This window comes from Aythya ferina, assembly GCF_964211825.1.
Source record: "Aythya ferina genome assembly, chromosome: 12".
NCBI classification, from domain to species: domain Eukaryota; kingdom Metazoa; phylum Chordata; class Aves; order Anseriformes; family Anatidae; genus Aythya; species Aythya ferina.
In genome coordinates this window covers 3,864,183-3,882,155 of record NC_140308.1, presented here as the reverse complement: position 1 = coordinate 3,882,155, position 17,973 = coordinate 3,864,183, and positions in this window count along the sequence as shown.

Sequence of the window (17,973 nt, the reverse complement as noted above, 5' to 3'; positions counted from 1 at the left end):
ACGCTAACAGTCCCCACTAAACCATTTCCCTAAGCTCTACATCTAAGCGTCTTTTGGAGACTTCCAAGGATGGTGACTCCACCACTTCCCTGGGCAGCCTGTTCCAGTGCCTCACAACCCTTTCAGTGAAAAAGTTCTTCCTAACATCTAACCTAAAACTCCCCTGGCTCAACTACTTGTATTTTTTCAGGAAAAAGACAGAGACTCAAAACAGATGGAACAGTCTCTTATTGTCAGTCACTGTTATCATGTGCAGAGAGGATTTGCATGAATGGAAGACAATAGAGAGTGTGTATCCACCAGTACTGATGTCCCAAACCACACCGGTGTAGTGATAATTTCAGTGTTAGCCCCTACCTGCTGTACCACAGTTCCTGTGAAGAGAACACTATTGTTTAGCAGACAGTGCCTGCCATTGCACTGTGAGCTCAGCCTTTTCTGTGGCCCCATACACAGAGATGTGAAATCCTGCACATGAACCATGTTTTCCTCTGTGCCAGACCTTCCAGATCAGTAAGTGGAAGGGGACAACAGATTCACCTGTTGTGTGACCACTGCTCAATGTGCAGAGTGCAGGCTTCAATTGGAGCTGTTAAAGGCAACTGCCTATCACATTCTCCCCATCTTCTGTGATCTTTTACAGTCTCTTTCTCTCACAGGCTCATGGTTTTGGACACAACCCAAGGTTCACCATGTGTGTTGAGGCTTGTGCTATTTCGAACAGTGAAGTAGAACCACCCACCACCCTGGCTAAAATTCAGATTAATTAGGACCCCCTCAGTCCATCCTTTCTGATGATTAAAGGCTAGAGATAGCCTGTAGAGATGACACCTGTCAGCATGAGTTATCGAAATACATTAACCAGATATTTAGCGGTGGGTTGGTTTGTTTTTTAACTAAAGGTGCCATTCTGTTTAATTCAAACAGTTTTAACTACCACCAGAGCTTCAGCATAAGAAGTTATTACAAAGCTATAACCCATTTTGAAATGGGAAGACAGCAAGGCCAAATTAAACTGGCAGGTCTGGAAATTTAAATTCAGTAGCAGTTCAGGTTATACACTACACTTAGGTAAAAAAACCCTAATTCTATTTTAAAGGCTCATTTTCCACAAATGGCTGAGCTGTTTAAGTTAAAGTGAATAAATACCTAATGAGTCATTAAAGTCTATAAGACTGTATGGCCTCCAGGCACTGGTACCTGGATTCAGCCAATTATAGTTCCGTAAGATAAGATGAAGACATCAGGTTGTTATTGGAATATATAAAGGTTGAAGACACTGTTAATAAGTCACTACAGAATGTGATAAAATTGTTTAAACTGTTTAAAAACTCTCAATGTGTTTTGCTAGACACATTTTTACTGCTAGGTTTTTCCCCATAAAGTCTAATCCTTTCTTTGCACAGACTTGAGAACTACACTCTGCAATATTGCATTAATACCAAAATGTGATTTGTTTCTACATTTCCACGTTTTTAGCACGTACTCTGGAGGTTATGAAATATTAATGGTAGCAATTCCTCAACCATGGCATAAAGAGAATATGAAGGAAAAGAAAGAAATTAAGGAAATACCAAAAACTGTTTTTAAAAACCAAAGCAACTGTCCAAGAAAAGAGTCATAAATAGTGAAAGCTATATTTGCTTTTTTTTTCCAACTTGATGGAAATTATTTGCACATAGCTCCTATATATCTATCCCTACATCTTTTCAAGCTGAAAAATTGTGCCTTTTCATAATTAGAATTTTATTGTGCTGAGTCTGTTTATTAATTTTCAATTATTTTACCCCACAGAGCTAGGTCTATAGCTCTGACTATACCACTCAAATACATTATGAGAAACCTGTGAAAAACCACCCTGAACACATAGCTACTGGTCTTGCAGATTTGTACGTGTGAATAGTTTTCATCCCACTGGTTTAAGTTGTTCAAGGGGAACTATAATTTGTCCTCTCACTGCCTCACCCCCAAGGCATGCATTCTTTAAGTACCTCTGAAACAATTTTTTTGTCCTTTTTTAAACCCTTCAGTGCCATCAAACCTACCAAGAGTCAGGCCTTTCTAAACCAGCCCCTTTCAGACAGACCACAAAATGTTGGTGCTTTCCCTACTTCTCTCAGAGCTTGCTTCTCTTGTACCCACTTCTTTTCTCTTGACTCCACCTGGAAGATTTTTGGAGCATTTTTATTGTGCGTCTGTACAGTACTTAGTGCAGTAGCATCCTGATGTCTCTCCAGGGTTACTTGCTCTTGCTGTTACCCATCTTAACTAACTAATATAAAAGCAGGGCATCGGGGGCAGTTAATGGGACAATTCACAAAGCCCAAGGTTAAGCACATGAATAAATACAGAATAAGAAGCTGCCTGATAGGGGCTGAAACATTTCATTTGTTAAATTCACCAAGATTTTAACATCAGAAAATTCTCGGTACAATTTTCTTTATGACTTGTTCTCCTATGACTAAGTAGCAGTTATTTTAAAAATTGTGATTCTGTCTTAAGAACTACCATATAAAAGCCATAGACCATACTATATTTTTACAAGCACATTATAAACCTCCCAGACTGATCAAGATTTCTGACAGGCACATTTATACATTTTCATTCCCCCTGCTTTCTCACATAAATGTACTGAAGGTTAAAAGCACACAACATTGCTAGCATAGCTTTATTTCCCAGCAGCATAACTTGCAGAAAGACTTATGTTCATGCCCTGAACTAAGGAGCATCTTGCCTTATCCCCTTTTGTGCCCAGAGCAGAGCTTTGGGCCAGAGCACTGCTGAATTATCATCTATGACTAATTCAGTTTCCCACTGTTGCAGTTCTGTTCTGTTTTGGCTCAAAGTCACCAAAGGGGAATAATCTTTCTACTAACTTATAGGACCAGAACCTCAGCTTGAGTAAGCCATCGTAATTCAAATGACATCAACAGAAATAAGGCATTGTGTCAGTTTAGGGGCCAGCCTGTGGATCCTAAAGACAAACTAGCACGTTTGTTGCACCAAATCATGGATCCTTGCCTCAGTATTGCAACATGAAATATTATCCTGTAAATAAATGAAATATTATTCTGAAAGTTGGGGTGTTCAACTACTTCCAAATTACTTTTGCATGAGCCCTGCTTTTTTTGTGTGTGTTTTAAATATTGTTCATAGCTGCAAATTAAACATTTCAGGTATTATAGATAATGGAGAGCCAACATCCTAATGGCACTTGGAGTCATGCCTATGCAATTCAATCTCATTTTTAATAAGGGAGATTATTTTCTTGTTTCTTGGTTATATTTCCCAGTTATTTATTTGCATTTTATTTACTATTATATTTTATTAGGATACTGTTAGCTACAGGCCAAGAACCTAATTTGAAACTTGCTTTGAACAGCTGTGTCTAAGCTGTTAGTCTAAAACATATTGTTTTATAAGTCCCGAAGTGTATTAAATATGTATAGGTGACAAGAAAAAAGTGCAGCTTGGGTTCAGAATTGAATACTGCTGAGATGTGTAAATTTTTTTAAGATTATTACAAATATTTTTTGTAATTTAAAGGATAGATTACCCATGGGTTGAATGGAAGGGTAAGTTTTTATCATTGTTATTTTTAAAAGGGTCCATTCTTTGCATAGAACAAGTGGAATAAAGTAAGGGGCATTTAATAACAAAACAGTAATATGCATGTTTAATTTTCTCCAAGAAAAGAAAGACAGTCTTTATTTTGGTTTGCAGCTATGAGAAGAAATTTAGAAATGAAAAGATTATAAAGTATAATAGTAATTTCATATAGAGTAAATTATAATTGCACTGCAATTTACATCCGTCAAAAGAATGTAATGTGAGAACTACCTGAAAAGACAAACTGAGCTGGCTAGGGAAAACTTTCCCATCTGGAATGGGAGCTGAAGAAAAAGAAATAAATGACTATCTTTAGTAAGCATTGTGCTGCAGATGAAGACCTCAAATTCCCCTCCTTATACTGTTGCCCTGCTTTGTTGGGCATCTGCTTGGATGAGGCACTAGATTATTTTCTGTTTAAGGACAATCTACTAAGGCACTGACAAGTCATCTAGGTCCCAAATACCAGAGTAAGAATTCTTTACATTTTTTAAGCATCCTGCATAAGTAACTGAATCCATACTTGATGCTGCTGCACTTTTAGCTTGACAGTGTTTTGAAGTTATAAGGCAGCTTTCATTCCAGGATCTCAGTGTACCATTAAACAGCGTTTATGTGGGCAAGAACAAAATGCTACCCGTTTTGCAAAGGAGCCAACAGAGATTAAATTTTTTTCTGAAAAATCATTCAGCAAATATTAGCCAGAAAGAAAGGAGGAAACAAGCACCCCCTGCCAGCCTTGGTCCATAAGCCAAAGAATTAAGCAGTTCTCAGTCATGCTTACGCTCCTGCAACTACATTCCTTTGCTTACTACATCCATGAAATGGAAGGTCCGCTATGCTGGATGAAGTGCTCAAGCAGTGACTCTGTATTTATGGTGATGCTGTACAACTGAACCTGCACGGATACCACAGGAAGAAGGGAAAGTCTTCAGTTATTTGCAGCATAATCCAGAACAATGCCTGTACTGAAGTACATACAAAATAAACAGCAAGCAGCTGTTTATTTTCAATAACCCTATGGAGCAGAAAAGAAAATGCCACAGAATGACTGCAGATATAGTCTCCCCAGATCTAAAGAGATAGTGAAAAAATAAATAAATAAATAAAAACCCAATAATGTGCGTTATTAACCTGTTTGTTTTCTTTTTTTTTTTTTTTTTTTTTTTTTTCCTTTTTTCTTTTCCCTAAGAGCTCTGAAGGAGAATTTATCTTCCGGCAAACCCTGTTTTCTTTAACATACGTAAAAAATTTCCTCTCTGTTTTGATGTTTATCTGACTGGGCAACAGGTAAGCCTAGGCCTCAGCAGCATGCAGGAATGGTGTGGGTACACAGCAAAACAGAAAGGCCAGTGAGGTGTTTCCTCTGCTACTGACACAAAGCACAAAGAATCAATTGCACACCTGAGTGCCACTTTAGCCTTGAATGAGGATGAATTGTGTTCTGTGACTGCATTGCTCAGCTGCAGGACCGCCAGAGCACTCAGCAGGCCTGCATGGTTTGCTTTGTTGCTCGCTGTCCCTCCAACCTTCTGTCCAGGTGGACGGAGACTATCTGCACAGACCGGGTCCCAGCAATTCTGGTCCAGATGGTTCTGACCTAGATTCTTCAGTCTCTATTTTTCTACCCTTACTTAGTGGGAATCCTCACTAGTCAAACCAAGTTGAACCTGTAGTCCAGGAAGTGAACAGTAAGTTATTACAGATTCCATTTATAATACAAATGTCTCCTCTAACTCCGAACAAATGAAGAAAACAAAACAAGGTCACAAAGACATAACTAAGGAAATATTTTTGTCCTTGGATTCATTAAATTTGCTTAGATATAACAAGAGAATCTTCCCATCCAGGCATTTTTTTCCAAAACTATTTTAATCAGAAGAATTGCTGACAGAAAATGTCATTTAACTTAGCACCCATCAGCTGCAATCCACTCAGAGCTGTGAATGTTTCACAAGCCTTAAATAGACTGAATGCTCCTTCCTTATAAATTAGATATTACAACCATTAAAAAAAAAAAAAAAAAAAAAAAAAAAAAGAGAGAGAGAGACATACAGGAATTAAGACTAACAAGGCTGATTTCTGTGGCTCAGCTGACCTGCTTTTCAGTGACACCAATAAAATATCTGTCTTCCTGTGTCAGTTTAAGTTGTAGACTGATTGATTTTGGTTTACAATCAATTTATTAAGCTAGATACCTACAACTTTTTATTGATGATTGCTCAAGAAAAATGGGAACTGTGGAAGTTAATCCAGAAAGGGAGAGACTTGAGACCTGAATCTTAATTTCCTCATCTAACTACAAAACTGATCTGCTCCTAAAATATTATTATAAAAAGGGTTGGAAAGCCCTCTGAACTTACAAAGAAAATAGATAAGGCAAGAAGAAAAATTAATACACTTAAATTAAATATGGCAAAAACAAATAAAACAACAGACTATTTGTTACATACTATGGACTCCATAGGAAAGCATTATACCCATTATTTCTTATTATTGCTCCAGGAAAGAAATGCACAGGGAAGGCGAAAAAATGAAGTTAGCAATGATTTTTCACTATGAACCTTTCTCCAGGGATGAGTTATAAAGGAAAAAATGTAGCTTGGAAGAAGAGAGTTAGAAAGCGAGGATTATCTACGTTTATATATTTAGTGAGACACTCGCACCCATACTTACATTGTTATAGGGAAACCATTCCATTAAACAGCACTTTTACACTTCTTTTTATTTTGTCTTAATACATGGAAGAACTGCTTACTCAAGAAGTAGTAAAATGATGTAAGCATTATGGCTAAAACTGCAGTAGGTAAGAAGACAGTATCCAGTATGAGATGAACTCTTTCCAGTTAGGCTAAACTTCTGGTGTAGGAGCCAGGTATTCGTCTCTGGGTTAATTACCAGAGTGATTACATGCGTGACTGTCTCTTCACAGGACTACTATACACAGTTTAAGTACAATAATGCTATAAATCTGCTTCAGTATTGCTTAAATTTTATCTGGGGAAAGCTGAACACCAAGGCTCTCTAAGTATCTGCTGCTTTACAGAGGACCAACAACACCAACACACACTACGTGTATAAAAATGTGTATGGAATAGACCGAGGTCTCATAGGAAAGTGAGCAGATGGGATGACAGACAGCAATGAGGAGGTGTGGCATGACAAGAATATGAGAAGTTTTCAAACACAGAGTGGTAGGAGAGGGAAATCAATTAGAGAAGGTTGTGAAGTGTTGATTTTAAAAGTGGTTCAGAAACATCATAGAGTGAGAAGTCGAGAATGATGACAGCATTTGGGTCGATAGTAGGCATTAGATCAAAGGTAATACTACACAAAGTGATGCATGTAATATCATACAGAACAGTAGGTACTGAAAGTAACCTTTCTTAAAGTAAGTAAATAGAGAAAAGACGAGTGGAAATACAGAAAATAAAGAATGTGTGGAATAAGCACACCATGCAGAGGGTGGAATAGCTAAAAATCCAACAGAAGCCAGTGCAAAATGAGGTTGCCTTTTAATAAGTTTGCACCAGCTGTTCAGTAGAGGATGGAGGGATTACATTCATTATTTTATAAGCTCAATTGCCAAATCAAACCTTAGAATCATTGGTTATGTTTGACTACTGCAAACAAGGATTATAGTAAATCTTTTGCAAAGGCATTGAAATGAAGCAAAAATGAATTTTCTGCCCCTCAAAATGTTTTTAAAATGGATGGAGACAAAGCCTTAGTACCTACCAGTCTAGAACCCTCCCAGTTCAACATCAGCATAATGCTGTACTAGGATGACTACTGTCAGCATATCTCCAGGTTCTGCAAGTGATGTAACACACAAACACGAGCTCTTGGCCCAGTGGTGCTGGCAGAGGAGACCTCGCCGAGCCCTGGGTAAGCCACTCAATCACACACATTGACTCTAGCTTCATTGCTTGTCCCCTCTGATCCCCCCTTGGAAGAGGGAAGAGGATGGCAAACATGGATTGCTTGTGTTATTACTGGTAGGATGTAAGCCTGCTTCGATCTGAAGCCATTTAAATACATGGGTCCAGAGTCATGCCCAAGCTAGCTCATTAACAAAGCTTATGAGCTCCAACCAATTGTTTCATTAATATGCATGTACAGTTTCCAAAATGGAGCTAGCCCACATCTGCCCAGCTTTGAGCACAGACAATGAAGGCTGGATTTGTCTGATATTATTTGATACAATGTTGGTACAACTTGTAGACCTAATTCATCAGGGTACATCAGTAATTAAGTCAAAGAAATGGGACCACTCACAGGCTTTAGACTTGGCACATGCTTACAGAGCTTTTTGCGCTGGAGCTGCTAGAATGAACACTCGGAAAGATCCCTTGACAATGTGCTTGGTCTCACCTAGACCTCTTTCAGGGGTTTGTTTGGGAAGTATCTCATGTTGAATTATTGATCATATGTATAAACAGATGGAAAGAACTGACCTACTGCCAAAGTGAAAACAAAGAACAAGGGGAGAGAAGGAAATTGTAAAGTACAGAAAAGGTGGGGTATGGAGTATAGACATTACCTATATTAAAGGATATTCAGTGTTATTCTATAATCAAATAACAACATTATCCCTTCTGGCTCACATTAATACTTTGGCTAAATCCTTTAAGTAGATTAGAAAGAATTATGGGACCCTACTGGAGGAAAAAAAAAAAAAAAAAAACATGAACAGGTAGTGTGCGTGTTTTACCATAGATGGCTACCAACAAAGTACAGCCTTGGAACAGAAAGAAAGGGGTAAGCAGACTTACTTGGATTAACGAGTGGGTACTTAGTGAGAAAAATGAAGGTTTGAATTTATTGTATTTTTTTTGGTTTACATTTCCTCTTCTCATAGCTTCTATGCTCAGCTGCTCCCTGTCACTCTGGACAAATTTCAAGACAAATTCCTTCACTCATAAAATGGTAACCCCAAGCCACTTAAGGAAGGATTGCAAAAACAATCTTCATGCTGCTTAACTTCATATTGTCATGTGGCTTAATGTATTTTTTACACTTACTGGGTTATATTCTAGCCAGGGCAAGTTGGTAAAGCCCCACTGAATCAATGAGGTAGTGCTAAATCCTCCAAAGGTTCCTCTGATTTTCACCCTCTAGTGGATATTCTGACAAACTAAACATATTACTTCCATACTTCTCTATTCATAAGAAAAGCTTCAAACTATAACCCAGATCACTCCATAATAACCTGCAATAAATGTACAACACCTGAACATACACTCGTCCTCAATTTTTTGTTGTTAACATTCAAAGGATAGGCTTTGTCCAGGACTTCTGATTTTTTTCATTTTCCTCTTCAAGCAGTATTTATCAGACCTCACGCTTGTCTACTTGGAGTGCTCACCCACTCTAAATGCACAGCAAAACTCTAGTCAGAGAACAATACATCCAGAAAACACAACACCTTGTTTAAAAATATATAAGTACATTTTTTGTTTGAGCACACACACACACAACAACATTTCAAATGCATCAAGAAAAACTTCAAGGACACCAGAGCATCCAGGGCAGACTGACACTGACCCTGTAGAAGTAAGACCTGTGATAACTTTCCCTTTAATCCAGTTTTCTTCTACAGCCACCTTCTGCTTACTCATCTTCATTGATGCCCTTGTTCTTATTTTGAAATGTTCCCCAGACCTCTTTGCTACATCCTGAAGCTTCTTTACTCTCCAAGAAGCAAAATACCTCAAGCCCACGGCACCAAAAAAAAAAAAACAAAACTGAAAGCATACAGACAATGATCTCATTATTCAGAGGTGTACACATATATCCCATAAAACTGGTTAAATATACTGACTAATTTTTCAGAAGAATTTTTCATTACCATTGCACCTAAAAGATTTACTATCTGAAGTACTGTATAAAACAATTACTAAAGCTAGGCAAAAGAGTAGCAATGCAATATTTTACTGTGCACAGCAAAAGAAAAAAAAAAAAAAAAAAAAAAAAGAGTGCACATATTAGAGAATTATAAAGGCTACTGCAGAGACTGCAAATGCTTTAACAATCTATAGATGCCTCTTGGGGATTTCAGCTAAGGCAGCTTCTTCGAGCTGTGGGATAGAACTGCAATGGAAAGGCAAAGACTGGTACAATTGCTGGTAAAAAAAAATAAATGTTCAGAACCTGCATGTGGTCATCAATCTAAGACATGAGGAGCTCTTGACAGCTGGTATCCCCACGTCCTCACGGCTGCTCCAGGACAAAGAGCTGGACACAAACACGGCAGCAGCTGGCCGCTGGCCGGCCCGCCACAGACCTGCCCACGGCACGACACTGGCTCTGCTGCTCATGACCATGAGGCTGTGGGAGGGCAAACAAGCAAAACCTGGTTCATCTCCATTGCTACTTCAAATACAGTAAAATTAAAAATATATTAAAAATAAGGAAATATATATTTTTTAATCATTATTCACCACCTCCTCTATTCTAGCATGGATATTGGCTACACCGCTGGTACAATTTTGCAACAGCATTTTCTCCAGAAATTATGAAAGATCTGGGTTAGGACTTTAATCCTACTCTTGATTATCACTATTTTCTGATTTATTTGGATTAGAGTTATTCTGCAAATTTTCCCCTCCAAATGTGTTGTGCCTCTTATTGCTAGAACATGTGTGACCACCCTAGGATCTCCTGCCACTCACAGAACAAGCTTACGAAATGTGCTTGCTGTGTACAGACATACCCTGGTGAAAGAAGGCAAATATAATTTTTCCTCTCTTTTTTTGCTCTTTAAAAAGGGCAATTCCCTGGAAGCTTGCAGTAACCTGCCATAGTTTCATGTGAAGAGCACAGCCGAGATTGTAATATAAGTGTCAGTCACTTGATTGGCAGCATGTAAGGAAGTGTTATTTTTCTCTTCCTCACCCCAATGAAATTCTGATGACAAAATTTGTGCTTATGAAGCTAGACACAGTGGTAGTTAGTGCTCAATAACAAAACACTTTGAGGACATCTGCTGACACCTCCTATAAAGAAAACCAACACAATCTAAACTGGATGTGCATCCCCGTAATGCCCAGTACATTTATAGGCCTTTTTTTTTTCATGCAATGATTAGCATGGAGCTGCTATTAAGAGCATTAGTCAGCAGTTAAAAAAAGCACAGATATTTTGTTTATGTTTTCTGTGAGAAATGAAGTATCACTTTAAAAATAAAATGTCATTCTTCTTCTTCTTAAAAAGAAAAATCTTATTAGAATTCTGCATTTTGGAGAACTGGGTTCAGCAAAAGACCTTTTAGAAGCATATATCTGCCCCAAAAGCATGCCTATGTTATGATGAATATTTCGGAAAAAAAGACCCTAAGACCCTTTGGTAGTGGCTTCAGAGGACCTTTGGACCATATTTATTTGAGATCCTGTGAGTAAATATGCCTGTGAGATGAGTACCAAGGCCAGAATGAAAGATAATACTGGGATCTAGAAAAGAAGATTGACTTTTTGCATCTGTTCAGATGTTCTCAAAAGTGAAGCTGCCTGAACACATGTGAATGCCTAAGCCACATGTTGGTAATTCCTTGCTGTGTGAGGAGCTGGATGAACATAGACTTCAGAAATCCAGTCTATAAATTGTAAGAGAGTAGCAAAGACTTGGGACAAAACAACAATAGAAGAACCCATCAGGCAAGGAAAAGTTGAATTTGATACCGCCAATGTGAAACTCAACTTAACTTCAAAAGGGTCCTTGAAGATACAGACCATCTCCTCTGCCCTGTGTGAAGCCAGGATTTGATCCATGGGGTCTTGCTGGTACCCTTCTGATACACTGTCTTGGCTACTCTGGGAAATGCTTCCCTCACAATGAGCTGGTTTGGCTTGAACAGTTTAAATTCCAGGGAGATCTTTGGAGCACTGAAATATTAGTGAACACTCCTTGAAATATTAGTGAACACTCTTCCAGCCATCGAGCTGGAAGATCTTAGGTAGAGAGGTAACTGCCTGAAGTGCTGGGGAGAAGCGTGGGTGGGAAGCAGCTCAAGGAAAGGGTGGGCAGGCAAGGTTTTAGGGAATGTGCCATCCTACTCCCATGAAACTTCATTAAGGTTTAAGGTAACATCTTTACGACCAGTCGAAAATGTCATTCTAACACGACACTCCAGTGTTTCCATTTTTAGTTTTAGTGCTCATCTATATGATCCCAAGAGCATGTGGGAAGCAACATACAAATGGGAATAATAGAAATTAATTACTCCATTAAAATAAGTGGATAAAATCCAGGCCCTATTGAAATTAATATCAAAGCACTTTCACCAAGGGCAGGACTTCACTTACTGGATGTACTCTGGCATGTAGCCAGTGTCAGTAGATCAGTGTCAGGGTAGCTACAAATGACTGCACTGGCAGTGATGGAGTACAGGCACTTTCTATTTTTTCTTTTGTTTCCTTATTCCTATTAACACATGCAAATGATGTGCATTTCTGTGTCTTTTTTTGCTTTAGCAGCCTCAGTTAATTTGCTGTTAACATAGATTTTGAGCCAGCCTTTGCAGACATTTATTTCACCTTTTGAGGGGGAGGGAAGAGAGAGCAACAAGCGGGGATGGAGAGAGATTAAGAATAGAAGAGGAACAAAGCACAGGAACATATACTGAAGCTACCTTATTGTTACATTAACAACCTGAGCAGAAGTAATGAACTAAAATGTATGGTGTGGAAACATTCAAACAGCAGAAGCATTTGTAAACTCTTCACTAAGTTTGCCAGCTAATTCTGTGTTGCACTTGTAGCCGTATCTTTGGACCTGCTACAGAACAACGGCCTTTGCATATCCAAGACTATATTTTGAACATATTTATCAGACATATGCCATTCAGTGGTGGTGGTTAAATGCTCTATCCGTAAACCATTATACTCTTCTAGATTGTGGTTTCACTGCAACAGGCAGCTGTTTGACAGAGAATAAGCTCCTGGGGACAGCAGCAAATCAAATTAAATATATCTCCACAGAGCTATCATAGAGGGTTGCATGGTTTGATAGGCTGCATCAAGAGCAATAAGCACACAAAGGAAGAGCAAACCTGAGATAAATCAAGATAGACCAGATGATCAAGCAGACAGACAAATCACTATTGGCTCCCTGAAAGTCATTAGGAGTTCTAGTGTTGATTTCAACAGAACCAGTATTTCAGCAAAAGTTTTTAATCCTATAAGAGTCAGAGAGATTATCTAATTATTGTTCTCTTCTCCTTTTATAAGCTTGGCCATGGGAAATAATACTCACTGATACGCTAATAAATAAGCTTTCTGAGAAAAAATACATGTGCAACATGATAATAATCAAGATTTGGTTCACTCTTTTCTATTATTTGTTTTCCTTGTATAAACCCATAACCACCCTAGAGTTTAGTATGGGCTAAAGAAACAAAATGGCTTGATTGCTTCAGGGAACAGACACAGACATGTATTCATCTCAAATATTAGGTTACTCTCATTAGGAACTTTTCTACAAACAAGATAATATGAGCACTTCCTTTCCTCCTACTTTTCTATCAGGTATGCATCAAAGCATACATACTTGTATGTGTGTATATATGGTATACATGCATCAAATACTTACTGGTATATGCGCTGTACATTAGGGAAGGAGCAGAAAGAGCAGAAGTGCCAACACAGTGAATAAATCCCTCTTGATAAATCCTATTACATTAACAATGACCTACACATAGAAGTGTGCACTTCAGGGAGGCACAAAGTGTTCACATGATACCTTACTTCAATATATTTTCTATCAAAAGCCTGTTCTCTCAGTACTCCCTTTCTCAGCCACTTGTTTCAGCCCGGACATATTCAAATCCTCCATATCATTTCCTTCTGAAAAAGAAATGATACGTCTATGTAGAAGTTCCAACAACATTGTTCTGTTTTAAAACCATTCACTCCTACATCATTCATTCCATGGTTATTGCTCTCTCACCTGACATTTCACAGGATCCTGATTGAACTGTGTAACTGTGGCCTACTACAATAGCCTTTCTTGTTTTCACTGGTTTTCCGAGTGACCTTATCTTAATCAGATTCATAACGAAAAACATAGAGAAATGCAGCTATGCTGCTCTGACTCACAGAGTAATTTCTTATGCTCAAATATAACCTTTGTTTTTCACTATGGCTCAGTCAAGCATCCCCCTACAGGCTGCCTGGGAAAAAAAAATAAATTAAAGGAAACAGTGGACAACTATTTAATGGTAAAAAATTGTGAGCAAGAAAAGTGCCAGATATTTCTTTCAGAACATAGGGAGAACAGGTATCAGTTTGCTCAAGTGCATATTACCAGTATTTCACAGAGATGCTTTAGGCTCTCCCTCCTTGCTAAACCTCCAAAATCTTTGCTTGCCCAGGCTCAGGGGAAAATAATCAGCTAAGTCCATGAAGCAGTTCAGCTGTACTGCTGAGTTCATGCTCCTTGTCAGGTCTGCAGGGTCTGAGCAAGGATTAGCCCTACAGCAGGGTCCCTGGCACCCAGGGCAGTGTGCAGCACGGGCCAAGTCAATGGGATGCAAGCAAAACGTCACCTGCAGCATCAATTCTGCTGTGGGTCACCAAAACAAAAAGGGGAAGGAGTGTGACCAAAGCAGAGCAGGAAGGAGAGTGGTGCTGGAAGGAGGCAACAGGCACCATGGGAACCTGAGTTCTGATGCCCTCCTTCAGACCTGAATGCTATCCAGGCTTGTTCTCATATTTTCCCTGGGATTCTGAAGAGCTGTCCCCAGAGCAGACATTCACAGGCACAGCAGGAGATTTTTCCATTGTTTTTAAGTGTCAAGCAAGAGACAGCTGAGCCCCAGTTCATAAAGTTGTCAAGCAGTGTAGACTAACAGTCAAAACACAGACGCTCCACTTTGCACGAATAATGTGCTACGAGAGTACTAGCTCAAATCAAGTTGCAGACATCTCACGTTGGGCTCCCAATATTAGTGGGACACTTCTGTCACACATGGTTCTGCAGCAGTTATCCTGCCTCTTCCCCAGCGGAGCTAACAGCCCTGTCAAGTAGCACAGTGACATGCACCCCATGACCAAGTCTGCAACTGCCACATTACAGAAAGGCTTGAGAGTGTGCCATAAGGAAAGCAGGGAGCTTCAGAATTTCAGTACAGGATCAAAGATCTATAGTACAGTACATATTTTGAATACAGAACTATTTGAAATTTGGTTAGAATTCAAAAGACTTTTATTCAGAAATCAAATTAAAACCTTATACTTTCACTATCACCGTTCTCTTAACTTCAAAAGTCTTTATGAGAGCTTTACTTCCAGTAAGTACATGAACTTTCAACAAGGCCATCTCTTCTGGAGAATATTCTTTGGGGAGAAAACACACACACACACACACACACACACACACACACAAACAAAAAACGCTTTAAAAGATTAAGCAAACATCTTAAATATTTAAATTGCATTTTAAACACTGTCCTGGGACATAAAGACCATCTAAGTATTTTCTTAGATACAGATCATACCAACTTAATGATTTTTTTTTTCACTATTTAAAGTTTTAGCATCATTTCAATTTATTTATTTATTTATTTATTTTTGTAATTAAGCAGAAACAACCTAGGTCATTTTAATTCTAATTTTTTTCCCTTTATCTGTCCTGCATCCTCAATACTCCCAAATTCCAGCTGCAGTTAAGATTCAGTGCATGATTCCAGCCTAATCCCCAGTAATTGGGTTCATGAGTTGCCTGGTTTATGAATCACATTGGGGTGGGAACTTTGCATATCCGTTTCAGCAAAATAGTTACCTTAATTTTCCTCTGTTTTCCTGTTCTTTCATTAAAATAAATAAATAAATAAAAATAAAAATTAGAAGGCTCTAATAGTTTGAACAACTGTAGTATACATATATATACATATAAAGCTTTGGTTGCCATTTCTAAGAAAAGGAACCAGAATACCTTTTATTTCCTCATGATCCTACCAATCCAGCCTAGTTTATCTGTTTCAGCAACTAGTTGCATAAGCTGCCTTTCAGAGATTGTCCTTGTTATTTCTATCCATAATAAAGAGATAATAAAAAAGGGAAGAGATGGGTATTCATAAATATTATACAGAATAGAAAAAGGCAATACCTTTTCCTGTTTTTCAATGTGATGTGAGCTATTGCAATGAGATAGTGCATCCTGCAGTTACTGCAGCTCCAGTCACATGAAAAATTAATGCAACTCCTTTAAAAAATTGCATTTGCAGCATTTATTACAGCCTTGAAAGCATGTAGTTCGTGTTTGCATTTGGAAGGATTTCACTGTGAGAAAACAATCAATACATCCAAATTCAACACTTTCCAAGAGAACAAACCTCCCACTGACTTCAGCAGTGGCAGTGCTTAAATAAGATCAGCAGATTCCAGTGCTTAGCAAGCCAAATTAAAGGGAACTTCTGAGCCTTACCTTAAGAAATCTGCATAGACAGCAAGCATCTGGTGCTGATACCAGGCTTTAACTGGGGTTGATAACCAGAGAAAGCTGGCTAAGATGCCAGCTGTTCTTCCAGCCCTGCACCTCTGAGGGAATTAGGAGAGCCGTAGGAAACTAGCCAAGTTCTGGAGTAGTAGCTAATGGGTGGGCTGGTATCAAGTTCGAAGAAGGCAATGAACAGTGACAACTTCAGCAAGGTTTGACATGTGTTGTGTGAACTACTGTCTGCTGCAAGACTCATCAGGCAGGTAATGGCTTCTGGGCACTGTCGTAACAAACCTGAGCTGAAAACAGAGCCTGGAACCCGATCCCACATTAAGCTCTCTTTTGGCTCTCAGCTACAATCTGAGTATACAAGGTTTAATAACTTAACTTAATAACTACCAAGGCAGATTACATATTGCTGTATCCACAGCATTCTCCAATTACTAACTAATGCTGGTACAAATTTATTTTAATATGAATAAGTATATGTTCATTTTATCATTTATTAGATATTATGTGGCAAGAAGCTTTTTTTTTTTTTTTTTTTTCTGAAGAATTTCAGACATTCTTAAAAAAAAAAAAAGTCTAGTGACTCGTCTGACTGCAAAGTATTTTCAATCTGACCTGCTTGCAATTGCTCGAATACCTAAATGTAGGCACCTAGCTTGGATGCAACACTATCAGATCGTTCAGCTTGCCTTATTACCCTGCATACCATGTATGTAGATGCCTTAATGCAAGTTCCATGGCAGCCGGATATGGAAAAATATCCACCAACAGACAGGCACCTGAATAAGTGCAGAGACATGTCTGAACAAGCTTATGACACAGGATTTCCCTTTAGGTCTATTCATTCAAAGAGGAGTACTAAATCGTGAGAAACATCCATACAACAGCCTAGTGGTTGGCTCGCCTGCTTGAGAAACCACCTCTGAGTAGCATTAATAACGTGGTTTTTTTCTTCCACCATATTTTTTCTGTGTTTGGAAATGAGTATCTTGGAGACATAACATTTCTGTTCTATTTAATTTGTTGAAAAATTCAAACACTTTTTTTTTTTTTTTTTCTAATCTTTCTGTAAATGTAATTGTTCCTCATTCCTTATTTTTCTAAAGAAAACAATGCTAAAAATGTGTAAATGCTCCATGGGTTTCTTTATTAAAGCACTGAAGAATCGGACCACCATTATCTTAGTTATTATCTTAGTTCATCAGGTCTACTAAACCTTTGTATTCATTTGCACAGAGACCACAGGCAACATGTTTTGTAGGCCATGAAAGTCTGAACTAAACTAAAAGAGTATAAACTAAAAGAATATAGCGAAATACATAGGTTTATCTGCTTCAAGAAACATTTACTGCTTTCTTTAACAGGACTTTGTGTTAGCTCAGCATCTGCAACTAATCTGAATATCTTCCCTTCAAGCAAGATTTTGGCCTCTCATTGACCTTCCAGGGCACATGCTAGAGCACAGTTCCTGCTAAACTCCACACAACTTGTACCGATAGAGGCCGTACTCCTGTGAGAAGAAAAATGGTGTAAGTTGGTCATAAAACAAGCGTAAGTGACAAAGTAACATCATTTCTATTGATTTGCTTTCAAGAGCAGGATGCAGCTGCGAAACCGCGATGCACCTAACAGCACAGCAGTTCTCATTGCTTATTGAGGAAGCGAGCCACCAAAACCAGCCTCCGCTTTTTCCTTCTAGACAAATGGTACCCCAAGGTGGGACAGAAGTGTCCTGAGAAGGTCACAGATCCAGGCTGAAGGGCCAGGGTGGTTGGTGAAAGCTACTGGCAAAATGGGCCCTCCTGAGGAGGCGATCACAGGACGTTGTGAGGGCCTGAGCAGGTAAGTCCATGAGGTGGTTTCTGTGAGGAACAACCACCACCACACCTTACAGCTTTGGCCTTTTCTTCCCCCTATGGA